Genomic DNA, 13801 nt, shown 5'->3' with positions numbered 1-13801 from the left:
CTTCAATGGGCCACCAAAGTCCCCAATATAAAGTTAATATAGGGTTTCCAAAGTTTATATCAACTGTATGTCAGCTTTATATTGCAAAAAGGGTGATTAACGGGCTTGATACTTACTTGGGCAGTGCAGTATGAGTTCGCATCCAAATGAGCTCAAATTTTGGGAAAATTACCCGGATTTGAAGTCGATTAGCTTGGTGGAGTAAATTCGATATTTTGAACCACTCTTTTAGATATATTTGCACATATGCATGACATGTCTCATTGATTGTTTTGTATTGTATATTAATAATTTGACCAAGAGATTTGCAAATTTACTGGGAGGGGACGATGGGGTAAGAAGGCCACTTTAAACTTAAAGTAAAATTAATACAAAACTACATGAAATTTCCACGATGAATTCAGTTGATATTGATCTTTAGAGTACTTTTCCTAATTACATTATTTTCAAAAAAAAATCCTTTTCATTTGATGATGTATTGTCACGAACCAAATGAAGTTTAGATAATGCAGTAAAAAAAACCATGCGGAGCCACCCCAGGGGTAAAACTGTCTCATTCAATATCACATGATGATGGCCTGGAAATTTCCAGAATAAAATATATCATAGGATCTTGATCTTCGGGATAGGTGTTCAGCTGACCATGATCTTCTAAAGTGTTTGCATGTTTGTTCAGAATCCTCTCACTACGCGGTTCTACTGTGCATGTGTACTTGGCGTCTTGATGATGCCCTGTTCATCTAAGAAGTTGACCGAGGCTGAAAATCTCTCAAATAATTAAAAAAAAAACAAAAATCTCTTTAATAAAAAAGGATAAAAAAGAAGTTGTTGCTTCCTGAAAATATGTTCAGGTGATTGAAACCTTCTGTATGGAAGCAGATAAGTTCACAATTTTCCTCCTTCCCTATCATCAGGAAAGTCTCAGTCGTAGCGCCACGTAGGGAGAAAATTTAGAACTTATTTCTTTATCATTCAAAATGCAATGATTATTTGACCAAGTTTTCCGAAAACAGCAAATTCCTAGATGGAAAGGATATCAAGATACAGGCACAGGAAATGCATATGGACATATTGGACACTGACGCCACTTATGTCGTTTTCGTTTTTGCGGTGTAGCTACACCGCCGAACACCGGAAAAAATCAGGTTGCACCTTTGCTAACAAACAAATGATGATGAGCTGTCAGTGACTCACGCTTTTTGCTGCTTACACTACACCGGTGTAGTGTATTAAAAACGAAAACGACATTAGTGAAGGAATTTCACATTTCCTTGTTCACCATCACCATTTAGAAAGCCTTGAACATATTAACAACATTTCCGGAAAATGAAACTTCGTATAAAACCAGAACCTAGTTTCTTGAATTGACCCCTTTTTGGGATATTAAGGTTCCGAATTCATTCTGACGACAGATCTACAAATGTTTTCGAAAAAGCCTGATATATTTCAGAAACAAGATATTATTATTTGCATTCAGTTCCAACCCCATGCAAAGATGCCCGTCTTACCACTATACAACTCAAGCAATAACAGCTTATGTGACACTTCATAATTTAAAGAAAACTTTAGAAAACCGTACAGACTTTTCCTAAGAGTAACTGGGTCCAGGACGGTTTTTTGAAATTTTTCCGGTTGAACAATATCTTGACATCCCTGTGCAGGGAGAATGATTATACTTGCCACACAATAATACTAATGCAAACATGGCACTGACTTGCAAAGCTCTCAACTAAGAACACTAAGAAGAGAGTTGGCGAAAAGTTCCAGTAGGAGATCAAGCAAACGAGTCATTCAGATGAGAACATGAAATTTCCCTATTCAAGGACTATTGGAGCACTATTGGAAGAGATTCCAAGGCATTCGGATGTGGTCAAGAATCTTGACTCAAGATACCAGAACACTTCTGTAAGAAAATGACGAGAGGGCCCTACCGGAACCGGTTCTGAGGTATCCAAATGTGGTTCGTATGAAAAATAATTAAGTTGGATAAAAAAAACTGAAAGTGGGCCTCACTAGAACCAGTTCCAACATATCCGTATATGGGCAAGTTCATCCATCGGACCTTGGTAAGATGCCAATACAATAATAATACACATCATGAAGGTTGATAGGCCGACTGTCACATTTAGATCAAAATAAGTCACTTTAACTGAAAGTGACCTCATTGGGACCCTACTAGAACCGGTTTCGGTGATGTCAAAACACTTATGAATGGAAAATCATCAATCAGGTCGAATGGAAGATTTAGGCGAGGAACTGATAATTTTCTCATTGGTGCTTCGTCGGAACCGGTGCTGGTTGTTTAAGTGCCATGTAGTGACCACAATCATCGTTAAAAATATATAGTAGAATTTACGTATTCTCGTAAATCTAAGCAGCGTCCATGCTTTCATTAGGATGATCTCATCTTCATGACACATATTACGAGGTTTGTTTAGAGTCATGTTTAACATCAAAGCAACCGGACATTCTTTATCGGGATTTAATCCGAGGATAATACCGGTTGGATATATAAATTTACTTACGCTAACAAAACGATTATCCTGGCCTGGCTTCTATCGAATTCGAAACCGGATCAGAATCGATGAAAAAGAATAATTATTTACTTTTCATCCGTTTTCCTTCCGCTCTCTTACACGGTTAGATAAAAGTACCCAAAATTAAGTTCTTTTCACTCATCTCGGCACTATTGTGCAGGAACCCAAAAGTAGGTAAAGCGGGTCAAAGTAATTTTCATTTACTTGTGTGCAGTTCGTATGGAATTATAACCAAAAGTAAGTTAGTTGTACCCAACAGTAGGTAAATATTGTTATACCCAACGTTGGGTTCCCACACTTTACTACCCCTGTTGGGTGGTTTGGCTCCTTCTATTTTGACAACATTAGAAGGAGAAAATGAGACAAACTAGTCAAAAGTAGGTAAAAGTGAACTGGCCGTTGGATACTTTTTTGTTACCGTGAACGATATTGCCTTTATTGTCTATTAGCCTACTTTGATTTCTGAACTCGTTTCTACAACAGCATGGAATGTCAAAACACAAAACGGAAGAAACAAGTGTATTGATTAGTTTTTGCCAGTTCACTGCTTTTACTATTTTTCCCTTTCCGTCGCATGATAGCACGCCTGTTTTGAAATTTAATTCAATAAAAAATTCATCTTGGTCTGCACTAATTTATCCATGGCTGGTAAGAAATAATCCATGTCGATTTGATAATATTCTGAAGATATCGCTATTTATTAGGTTGGCTAAAATATCAATTTTTCTCGATTACTCTCAATCGATTCAAATAAAGTCATGATAATTCACGCAAGATTTGAGCACATTTGGTTTCAATCTCATACTGCACTTTCCATTTGAAATATCTATATGGAAATTGCTATGAGAAAAATGAACTTTTCATTCCTACTGCCCTACACAGAAATTCAAAACAACCCAAAATTAAGTTCTTTTCACTCATCTCCCATGTTCCGTACAATAAGCCAAATTTGGGTAAACCGGCTCAAAGTAGTTTGCATTTAAGCACGGCAAAAAAAATTACCCATCGCTAAGTTATTTTCAATTTTTTCTACCCAAAATTAAGTTCAATTAACTCAAATTTGGGTATATCGCATATTACTCAATTTTGGCTTCTCGTACGGAACTAGACGGTTGAGTCGAATCTTTTGTTCTATTTTTGACAACAATAGCGAGAGAAAATGAAACGGGCTGAGGTCAAATAACTCAAATTTGAGTTTAAAAAACCCAAGCGGTGGGTAGTTTTGTTTTTCTGTGAGTCTTTTGCTGACAGCTTGCTATTTGAGCTGATGTGAAATTTTATCAGCTGCAATTGCTACTCCTGAAGACCGCTCTTTGGTTTAAAGTCAAGAAAATTATTCAAAGATTGATTTCAGAGTCGATAGCTTTCTGAAAGGATGGATCGACTGCTATCACTATATCTTGCACATAGTAGTCTGGATTTGTTTGCCCTACACGCTATTTTGAGACTACTCAGTGACTGGGTAAATCGCACTCATGTTACTTAATTATCATTTCAATATGTTTTTTTTTTTAATATTCTTCCTGGACGAAATAATTTATACATTAAAGCATTCATGGGGCATTCATTCGTTTCAATCGAAATGGGTAAGGTTTACTCAGTTGATAAATGTCATCATCTGAGTAACCGTTACCCAGTTTCCTCCATAGACACGTGTACTCAAATTTGAGTAAACGCATGTTTATTCATTTTTGAGTAACTTCCCTTTTGATTGGACTGAGGCGTTTTTGACTCAAAAATGAGTATCCTCAAAATAGCGGGTGAGCTTTGCGCCGATTACACCACTGTTGCCTGCTATGCAGTTGATTGAGCATGTCAGAAGCATATCATCTTTCTATTTATTAATAACTAATTAACTAAAAAAAATGGTATTTGGCAAAGTTGAAGCTCAGTAAGTTTCCTATAAATACAGAGAGCAAGTTTATCCATACATTATTATGATTAAAGATAAGAAATGAACTAGCCTACGGCTAAAAATCTATATAATAAAGTAAAAAGAAAAAATATATATATGATGAGAGGTTAGGACGACAAAAGGTTTACTTTCCCCGTATAAAAATGAAAGGACCAGTGCACTGTGAGATCGCAACCAAATTAGTTTAAATTTTGGGAGAATGATCAGATCTTGATTTGGGATTGATTGAGTGGAGTGAAGCAAAATTAATATTTTGATATGCGAAAAAAAACATTAAACGTGAAGGAGTTGACATGATTTAATGTAATGATCTAAATTCAATTGATTTTAGAAAATCAATTAACAAATGCATTTGCACAATATAGTGAACTCTCTACAACTTGATATTGAAGGGACCATTGCATTGAGTTCTAGAATTATTGAGGCATAGAATAATAATAGGAAATCACCATCGAAGTAGCCATGAAATTAATTTTTGTTATGGTTCTATAGGTTGATAGCTGTGCAGAGATGACTGTATAGTATTGTATATTTACAGATATTATCAATGTACGAATCTTTCAAGCTGTATGTACCAAATTATAAACAACATAGGTAAGACATCAAATCTCAATCTTTCAAAAATATAATATCGTGTGCAAATAATTAATATTCATCAGTATTTTGTAAAATTTGCTCTTACTAAACTCCGGGGAGAAAAAAGATGGACATCTTAACATCTGCTAATTAACTAATGAAATAAAATAGTACGTACTGTTCCCCATGAACGAACAAGGCTACCGTCTTATAACTTGTTTTAATAATTATCCACAAAAAACGTCACCAAGTCGTATAAAATGTCAAACTCTTCAGTCTGGTCAAAGTTTAATAGTATCACAAATAATTGTACAGATTTTACGGTGTAACGGATCCGAAATGAAACTTTCCAATCAAATTTGTATTTATCAAATTCGAGTTTTAAGCCATTTTTTGCAATTTTTGGTATCAAAAGTACTTTACACTGAACAGTGAACCGTCGACGAGCATACAGTTGCAATACTTTAAATCTAACAAACCCACAGATGAAAAATTTATCGAAAAAATAAATGCACAATTTCACTAATTATTTTCCCTTCACGATCACTTGAACACTTCAACGTCATTGAACAAACCACCAGGCTGATCCACTAAATGTCATCAATCCGTTTTAAGTAACTAGCTAAATACTTTCCACTCACCAACTAGGGTAACAAAATATTCTCCACCACTTTCGCGCCCGATCGAGACAGGACAGTTCGAGAAGAAGCTTTCGCGTCGATTAACTGATCAGATTTGAAACCGCGCCGCGTGGCCCTCGGAGCTTTCGATCAGTTAAGTACACTGTTTTACATCTATCGCGCCACACCGGAAGCCAACAGTAGCAACGGACAGACAGACAGACTGAGAGTAGGAGGTGGTGATGTTTTTCGTTCTCAGCGCACCCAAGAAGCGAATCTTCATTCTCCGACTAACGACAAATAACTGAAATCTCTGATAGCGTTGTCTTCCGCAGGTAAGCTTTTTTTTCGCACAGATTCCCGCGCTCGCACATCACTCTCCTAGAGCTGCTTTATCAAACGAGCACCCATCCTATGTATGAAACAAAAAAAGAAGACAAATGTGTATGAAAATATAATTATTTATCACTGCATGTCACATATTTTATTATGTCACTTACACGTTCATACGGCTATGGTAACGATCGTACGTTGCAGCCATTACAAGGGGGAGAACTGTAGAGCGATCTTCTGGTTCATAGGCATACGATACAGTCAGGTGTGGCGGGTAGATAGTTGGTCATGGGGCTTGCTTCAATTCATATTCCGACAACTTACTAAAAGTATCCGAAAAATTCTCCCGGAACCGGAAGTATGAATAGTAATCAATACGGAGGAGTGGAAAACCTCCCTTAGCCTAGTCGATAAAGGGATGGCTTCAATGCAAACCATGGTATAGGTGGCGGGTTCGATTTCGGATTAAACCGAGAATTTTATCGAATTGAAATGTTTCTCGATTTTCCTGGAAATAGAGTAGGATTGTGATATTTAGGTTTAGGTGTTAACAGTTAGATGGCTTTAAATATTATATGTGGAAGTACTCAAATAACACCAAATTCCAGTTGAGTCGTAAAAGGCGTGAAAATTAAGGAAGGAACGGGATTAACCAGATCATTAATTGATTAATGATTAGTGATTATCCACAATGTCTATCTATGAACTTTTTAGATCTTAATCTATTGTCTCATTGTGACGATGGTTAAAGATTTATGGTAAATGTCTTAAATTTCATGCTTAATGATTATGATTATCGATTAATCATAAATCATTGATTATTTGAACGCTCTGAGATTAAATACTGAAATCAAAATTAGACGATATAGACCAATCAGTTGAAAATACAAAATCAATTAGTGACTTGACCGAGAATAGGATTTGAATAAGTAACGTTCAGCATGATAAGGTTTTTTTCCCTTGATTTGTTTTCCGTCGATCTTGTTTTCCGTACTGAGTACTAATACTACATACATCAGAAAGGCAGCTCCCACACCTGGACCTTACCTAGAAATCAAATCATGGGACCAACGGTTATATTTCCCGTGATCAGAGATTTGATGCCTCAGAAAATCCCGACGGCACCGACTGGGATTGAACCCAGGCCCTTTGGAGTGAGAGGAAATCATACCACTACACCACCGCTAGCATGATACACAGCAAAAAATAACAAGAGGATGCACTTCAATCGTGTCGAAAATCTCATGTAATTTTTATGGCCACAAAAATAAACAAAAGCAGTAAAAGCAGCGTAATGTCAGTTCATGCACTGTATTAATGATAATTTTGTCCTGTTTGGCAAGTACACCATATTTTTGACACGATTGAAGTGCATCCACTTTGATGTGATATCAAAGTTATTATTTTTGCTGTGTACGATTAAGTGTCACTTCCTCGTGCTCCACTTCGATTCGTCATACCCAGCACCGTACTTAGCTGATAACAATATTGGAACTCGGGGTTTTCTTTTATTATCGGGCAAAATGAGCCGAAGGGTCATAGAATTTTATAAACTTTTGCAGATATGGTAAAAATAAATCTGAGGAATGAACGTTTGCAGATTTTCAAATGAGAATTTTTTGTGGAAATTTTTATTACTCTGAAAATGGTTTATCCTGTTTATCTTTGGATTTTCCCACCACTGTGATATTTCTTCAGAGTAAATTTTTTTTTTCAGATTATCGTACAGCAGCCCAACCCAGACACTAAGTCCATAAATCTGGACATTCAACGTAAATGTGCATATGGTCTTGTGGTATCGCTCAAAATTAATACACATGTTTATTATGATGTGAAGTAGATGTAATATTTAATTATAAACTGAAATGTCCGGATTTTCAAATCTTCAGGTCTTCGGAGAATTACGGTATATTTTAATGGATTGCTAAGATAATTTCCATATCATTTCTGTATTTTCTTTCTACGATACTTGGTTCATGAATTATGAAATTTCAAAACAAGTGATGTCTAGGAAAATTTGAAACTTCAACTCAAATTTTCTGGTTAAATTGAACACCCCTAATCAGGTATGGAAAATCATTGAATGTTAATTACATTCACTGAAAAACAATAACCGCTCTATCTCTAGCTCACCTTGCATAAAAGATACGTATTGTAACGAATAACACAACCTACGAGAGCTTTATACATCGTTTAACGGAATTAAATTGATGAAAAAAGTTAGAGGCAAATTAATGTAAATGAATGCACGAAATTAATGAAAATTATTTTCCATGCCTGCCCCTGACATGGGCAAAATTTTATAAAATTCTAAAACCCTTCGGCCAATTTTGTCCGATAGAAAAAATCCCCAAGTGCAATCTTGCTATCAGCTAAGTATGGTATGACGATTCGAAGTAGAGTACGAGAAAGTGGCGTTTAACCCTATCATGCTTAAGTATGAAGTTTGAGGTTATCGCCAATCGGACCCATTCCAAGAAGTTCATCACCGCGACTTTTCAACTACATTGCTGATTTACTGTGTTGTAATCACTTTCAATTGAGGTTTAACATTAGACAAAACTTGAAAATCATCTTTTAAGCTATCTTAGTAATATCAAAACATTTTTACTAACCGAAAAATTTCCATTACACTAGACTTAAAGTAAAAAATATGATATTTTTAGGTCGCGGTGTCCCGTCACGCAGTGTTCTACTTCAAGTAGCATTTATGAGTGACTGTATTCTTAACTATTGATTGGATTTATTCAATCGGGCCAAAAATCTGCGTAAGGGACATCGACCCTACGAAACATGCAACGATCGGCCGCAGTACGTCCAGATGTTCCAGTGGGAAGCCCAAAAATGATGAAGTTGATGGATCTACATGTACCTGTTTCACTTGGTTGTACGGGCACCTAGTGGCAAAGTTGACTTCTGACGAGTCTTCCAGTGCTCCGTGAAATCGGACCAACGTGCTGGATAGGATCCTTAGATGTTCCCATACAAAAATTTGCTTGAATGATTAAAAATCTCATCAACATGTTGCACACATTTACGACAATTTTAGAACTAACGAGTATTTAAATAGCAACTCTTTGTTGATACTAGAACAATCGGGATATCCGGAAGGTCATTCTTGTGAAACTGTGTAGAATTTCATATCAGAAAAATAAATGACACCATGTAAACGTAAAAATACAATTTATGCTGTTTTTCTATGACCTTAGTTTTAAGAGTAATCAAGCGCTTTGGAATTACGAGTACTGCATATAAATGGATCGAACACTATTTGTCTGACCGAAATCAACGGACTGATTTCAATGATTCTGATTCCAGTCACGTGATAAATAGCCTTAGAGTGCCCCAGGGAAGTGTTTTAGGGCCCCTTTTATGTATTATGTATATTAATGAAATGCGACGAGTTTTATGGTTTTATGACATATATTTCTTCTTCTATGATTTTACGCTTCTGTAGCGAGCATTTTGCCGGCTCTCAACTTAGTGTTCTAGATACGCTTCAACAGATGAATTTGTATATTGTGTGAAAAGCACAATGATACTATATGCCCAGGGAAAGGGCGAACATTCCCAACCCGAAATATCTCCTCGACTGGACCGCGAATCGAACCCGCCACCTCTAGCTTTACCGACTAAATTATCTGAGGCTTTGCAAATGATGCTGCATTTAAAGTTTTAGATGATTCCATTTTACACTTCATTGAAGATATGAATTCTCGTAGTAGATGGTTGAAGTGTAAGCAGTTGATATTGAATATAAGTAAAATTAAATTAAAACTAGTTTCACGGAATCGATCGAAATGACGAGAACCTCTCTGTTGTAATTGATGATGAAACTGTTGATCGCGCACAGGAGATTAAATATCTTGGTGTGATTATTGAAGATAAACTTAAGCTCAACTCTCAAACTGACAATGTCATCAAGAAAATTACCAAGAAGTGTGGAATTCTATGTCGTTTGATTTTTTTTTTCGTTTATTTGCAGTAAAATACACCTATACAAATCAATCATCTCTCCTCGTCTAGACTTTTGCGTATTCATTTTATTGTTGGCCAACGAAACACAAATATAGAAATTACTGCGCTTGAAGGATCAAATAGTGCGTTTGAGCTTAAGATGTAATAAATTCACTACCTCAACGTTGATGTTGGACGCTTTGCAGTGGTTGTCAATGTGCAACAAAGAATTGTATGTTTGGCTATGAAAGTTTTTTTATTATTATCGGACTAAATGGGTCGAAGGGTCTCAGAATTATATGAAAAATTTCCCACAGGTAGAGTTTATGGTTTCCACGAACATTTTCACGGTGGAGGAAAATCTGAAAAATATCGCTGTGGTTTTGGGCCTTGACATGTACACAGGTGTGCTAGATGTATACATGGATGTGAAAAGGAGATTCCCTTCTCGCTGCATTTCCTCAATCCCAAGGGGAATTTATTTTATGACGGGAATAAAGATAAATCCTTCCTTTGTAAGACGGAGGGGCACCGGATGAATTCCTGCTCAAAGCAACACCAGGACGAGGAAATGCAACAGCACAATGGAAAGCAAAGCAGCAGCAGCACGTACGCTTATATACTGGCTGAAGGTGCGTCTTTGGACAACAATGACCAGGAAACGGAGAAAGAGGAGAGTTGCTTGAGAATAACGTTTTCAAAATGGACGCGATAACCCTGATAATCGAGGAGAGCAACGAAGAACAAACGAGATAAGTCCCAGGCTAAATAGCGAAAAATAGTTTAATTTTGAATCGACCTTCTTCGATTTGTTTGAAACTTTGCGTAATTGGTTATAGCAAACGATTCACAGTTTTGCTAATAATTTGGCCATTTTGAACCTTGTGAAATTACCAAAATAGCACCCTTGAAATTTTTCAAAAAATTGCAGCACGGACATGGCATTTATGATCAAAATGACGTCAGATACAACGTTGAAAATAATAATAACGTCTTTATTGAAAAATAAAAAAAAAAAAATATCTCAGAACATCCTTACCCAATTTTAATAAAAGCGTATTAAAAATGCAAACTTTTAGAATGTTCAAAACCATGGACACTTTAAAACTGATAACAATTATTTTAGTTTTTTGTTAGTACGCTTTTTGAATTTTTTGGCAAGATTAAAAAATTTCAACATAAAGCCTAAAAAAAAATTTTAACAAAAAGTTCTAAATTTTTTCCAAAGTTCTTGTTTTACGATTTTTATCAGTTTTTAAGTGTTCATAATATTAAAACTTTCAAAAATTTTCATTTTTCATACTTTTTTTTAAAAGAAAATGGTTTTTAACATTTTTTAAAATTTAAACATGAAATTACAAAAACCATGCTATTCCAAGGAAACAATACTTTTCTCTTCAACTTTGCCTCAGACGTCATTGCGATTAGAAGTGTTGTTTCCGTTCTACATTTTTTTAGAAAAATTTCAAAGACGCCATTTCGAAAATTTTACAAATTCCAAAATAGCCGAATTTTAGCAAAACTGTGAATGACTGTCCTTAACAAACAATTATGAAAAGTTCCAAGCAAATCGGAGAAGGACGAGTTTTTTTTTCGATTCGTCATTTGACGTGGGCTTATGAATTAAGGCGAAGTCCAGAAGTCAAAATCCCAGTTCAACTACGCGTAAATCCCAAATAACGAGGTTTTTTCACGAAGTAAATCCAAAATAACGAGTTTTTTTACGATTCGATTCGATTTACGAACCCCCAGTTTGGTATGAGAATTTCTAATGAATTCGAGAGATAATTTTAAGGGAATTCAGAGGAGAATTCCAAGGTAAAAATTGTCAGAAAAACTTAAACCAACTCAAATTAGTGCAGAGGAGCTTTAAATTCCTGGTGAAACTTAAGGAGAATTAATGTAGTTATTTTAAGAGAACTCCAAGTAAAGTTCGCATGAAATTACGAGCAGCTTTCAAAGGAATTCTAATCGAAATTAAGATGGAATTGGGAGTTTTAGGAGAATACTTAGTAAATACTGAGGAAAGATTTTTTCAGGAATACTCTTTGAGGAATTCCTTGGTAATACAGCGAGAACTGTTAAATTTTTTAAAGACAATTGCAGGATGAATCAAAAAGCGTTCTGTAGAGCATTTCTAAAACTGGTAATACTAGGGAGTAATTAAAGATGAAATTTGATGAAATTTTGAGATTTTTTATTTCTTCCTTGATTTGTTTTCCGTAGATCTTGTTTTTCGTACTGAGTACCAATGCTATCGACGCCAGGGATGCAGCTCCTACACCTACCTTTTAACCCATCATCTCATGAACCGGTGACCAACAGCTTTACTTCACTTCATCCCCGTGATCAGAGATTGTATGCCTCAGAAAATACCGACGGCGCTGACTGGGATTGAACCCAGGCCCTTTGGAGTGAGAGGCAGTCACGCTTACCACTACACCATACACCGCCGCTGAAATTATGAGATGAGTTATTAAAGTTATTTTTTTAATATTCAATCAAACAAACTTCAATTTGTGATAGTTTTGTTAGAAAGCTGTTCCTTTAAAACTCTATATGGCACTTACCCAGACAACCAGAAGTCGTATAACAATGTGCAGACAGTATCGTAAATTGCTACAGTTGAAGTCAAAATCGCATATAAGAACGGCATGCATCGCATTATTTTTAAGTTAAATAGTAGAGAATGCAAATTTCCGACCAATATGCGATGATTCATTTTTTCGTCGTACTGTATCACAAATCAAATCGGATTACATCGTATGACTTTTCAAAGTGAATTTGTTATTATAGATTAAATCGTATATGATGTTAAATCAACCCGTTTAAAATTAAATAAAAATTTGCATGTATATGGCCTCCACTTTTGTACGTATAAGCCATTTCTTTGCATTCTATACGATTTGTTTGTTTGTATATATGTTTGTATATCACGAAAACAACTTTGAATATACGTGCATTCTGGTTGTCTGGGTAATTTAAGAAAAAAAAAAGTTCGTGGTACTTAAGTTATTTTTTTACTTATAATAACATATTCTTCAAGGTATTTAAAATAATTACTTTTATTAAGCCTGGGAAATTTAGTTGAATTGCTGGAAAAATCAGGAAAACTCAGATAATTTAATTTATCAAAATCAGTAGACACCCTAAATTTAACTAATCTTAACTAGACCTTTTGTCATTTTTATTATCATTCAAATTTTTGTCATTCGATGTTTTGTCATACAATTAAGCAACCCACCCCATTATTCCAGATTTAATATATTTATTGACGTTTCCATAAATAATGTGATGCGTATTAGCCAAAAAAAAAAAGTATGTTTATTATTCCGTGCTGTTATTGCTCGGAAAATTTCTATTAAAACAGAGCTAAAGACGAAAACATGTTATTTTTAGGTAGCGTTGTCACGTCACGTAGTGTTTTACTTATAGTAGCATTATTTAGTGACTATATCTAATTGGAAAACAAAGGAAAACATGTCTTCTTTCCACGGATGCACATAACATTGTCATATTATGAAGATTATTATAAGTTTTAGACGAAAAGAGTAATCACGAGCCGAAACTCTACGTTTCACGTCACCTGATGTTACACGTATTTTGACTTCCACTCCTTCAACTGCAGATAAACATCCAAACCCTTCTCTGAACACGCCTTTGCTCTCCATATTTTAAATGTACCAGAACATGCTCGCCTCATGCTGTGAATGTTTATTCACACAAACTAGTATTCGTAAATACCTACACAAATCGTTATTGGGATATTCGTTCGAATCGCACTGCGCTAACAATACTTTTCGCTTCATCTGTATAAGTAGATTACGATTCTATTGTCAACTCAGAGCACAGATAAACGACGT

The 13801-nt window shown here is 35.4% G+C and overlaps 1 protein-coding gene across 1 annotated transcript in view; it reads right to left on the bottom strand.

The window, feature by feature from the left end:
* The window catches only part of LOC135700242 (UNC93-like protein), a 31300-nt gene extending 25362 nt beyond the window's left edge, over positions 1 to 5938 (bottom strand). The window contains exon 1 of the mRNA XM_065220686.1: positions 5670 to 5938. The gene's annotated coding sequence lies outside the window, so the exon portion shown is untranslated. The remainder of the gene's footprint in view (positions 1 to 5669) is intronic.
* Between the last annotated feature and the right edge of the window lie 7863 nt (positions 5939 to 13801).

Source organism: Ochlerotatus camptorhynchus, unplaced genomic scaffold, assembly GCF_037179485.1.
Source record: "Ochlerotatus camptorhynchus isolate MF236.1 unplaced genomic scaffold, CSIRO-AGI_Acam_v1.1 ptg000130l, whole genome shotgun sequence".
Classification (NCBI taxonomy): Eukaryota; Metazoa; Arthropoda; class Insecta; order Diptera; family Culicidae; genus Ochlerotatus; species Ochlerotatus camptorhynchus.
The sequence above is the reverse complement of the archived record's forward strand: the minus strand, read 5'-3'. Positions and strand labels throughout refer to the sequence as shown.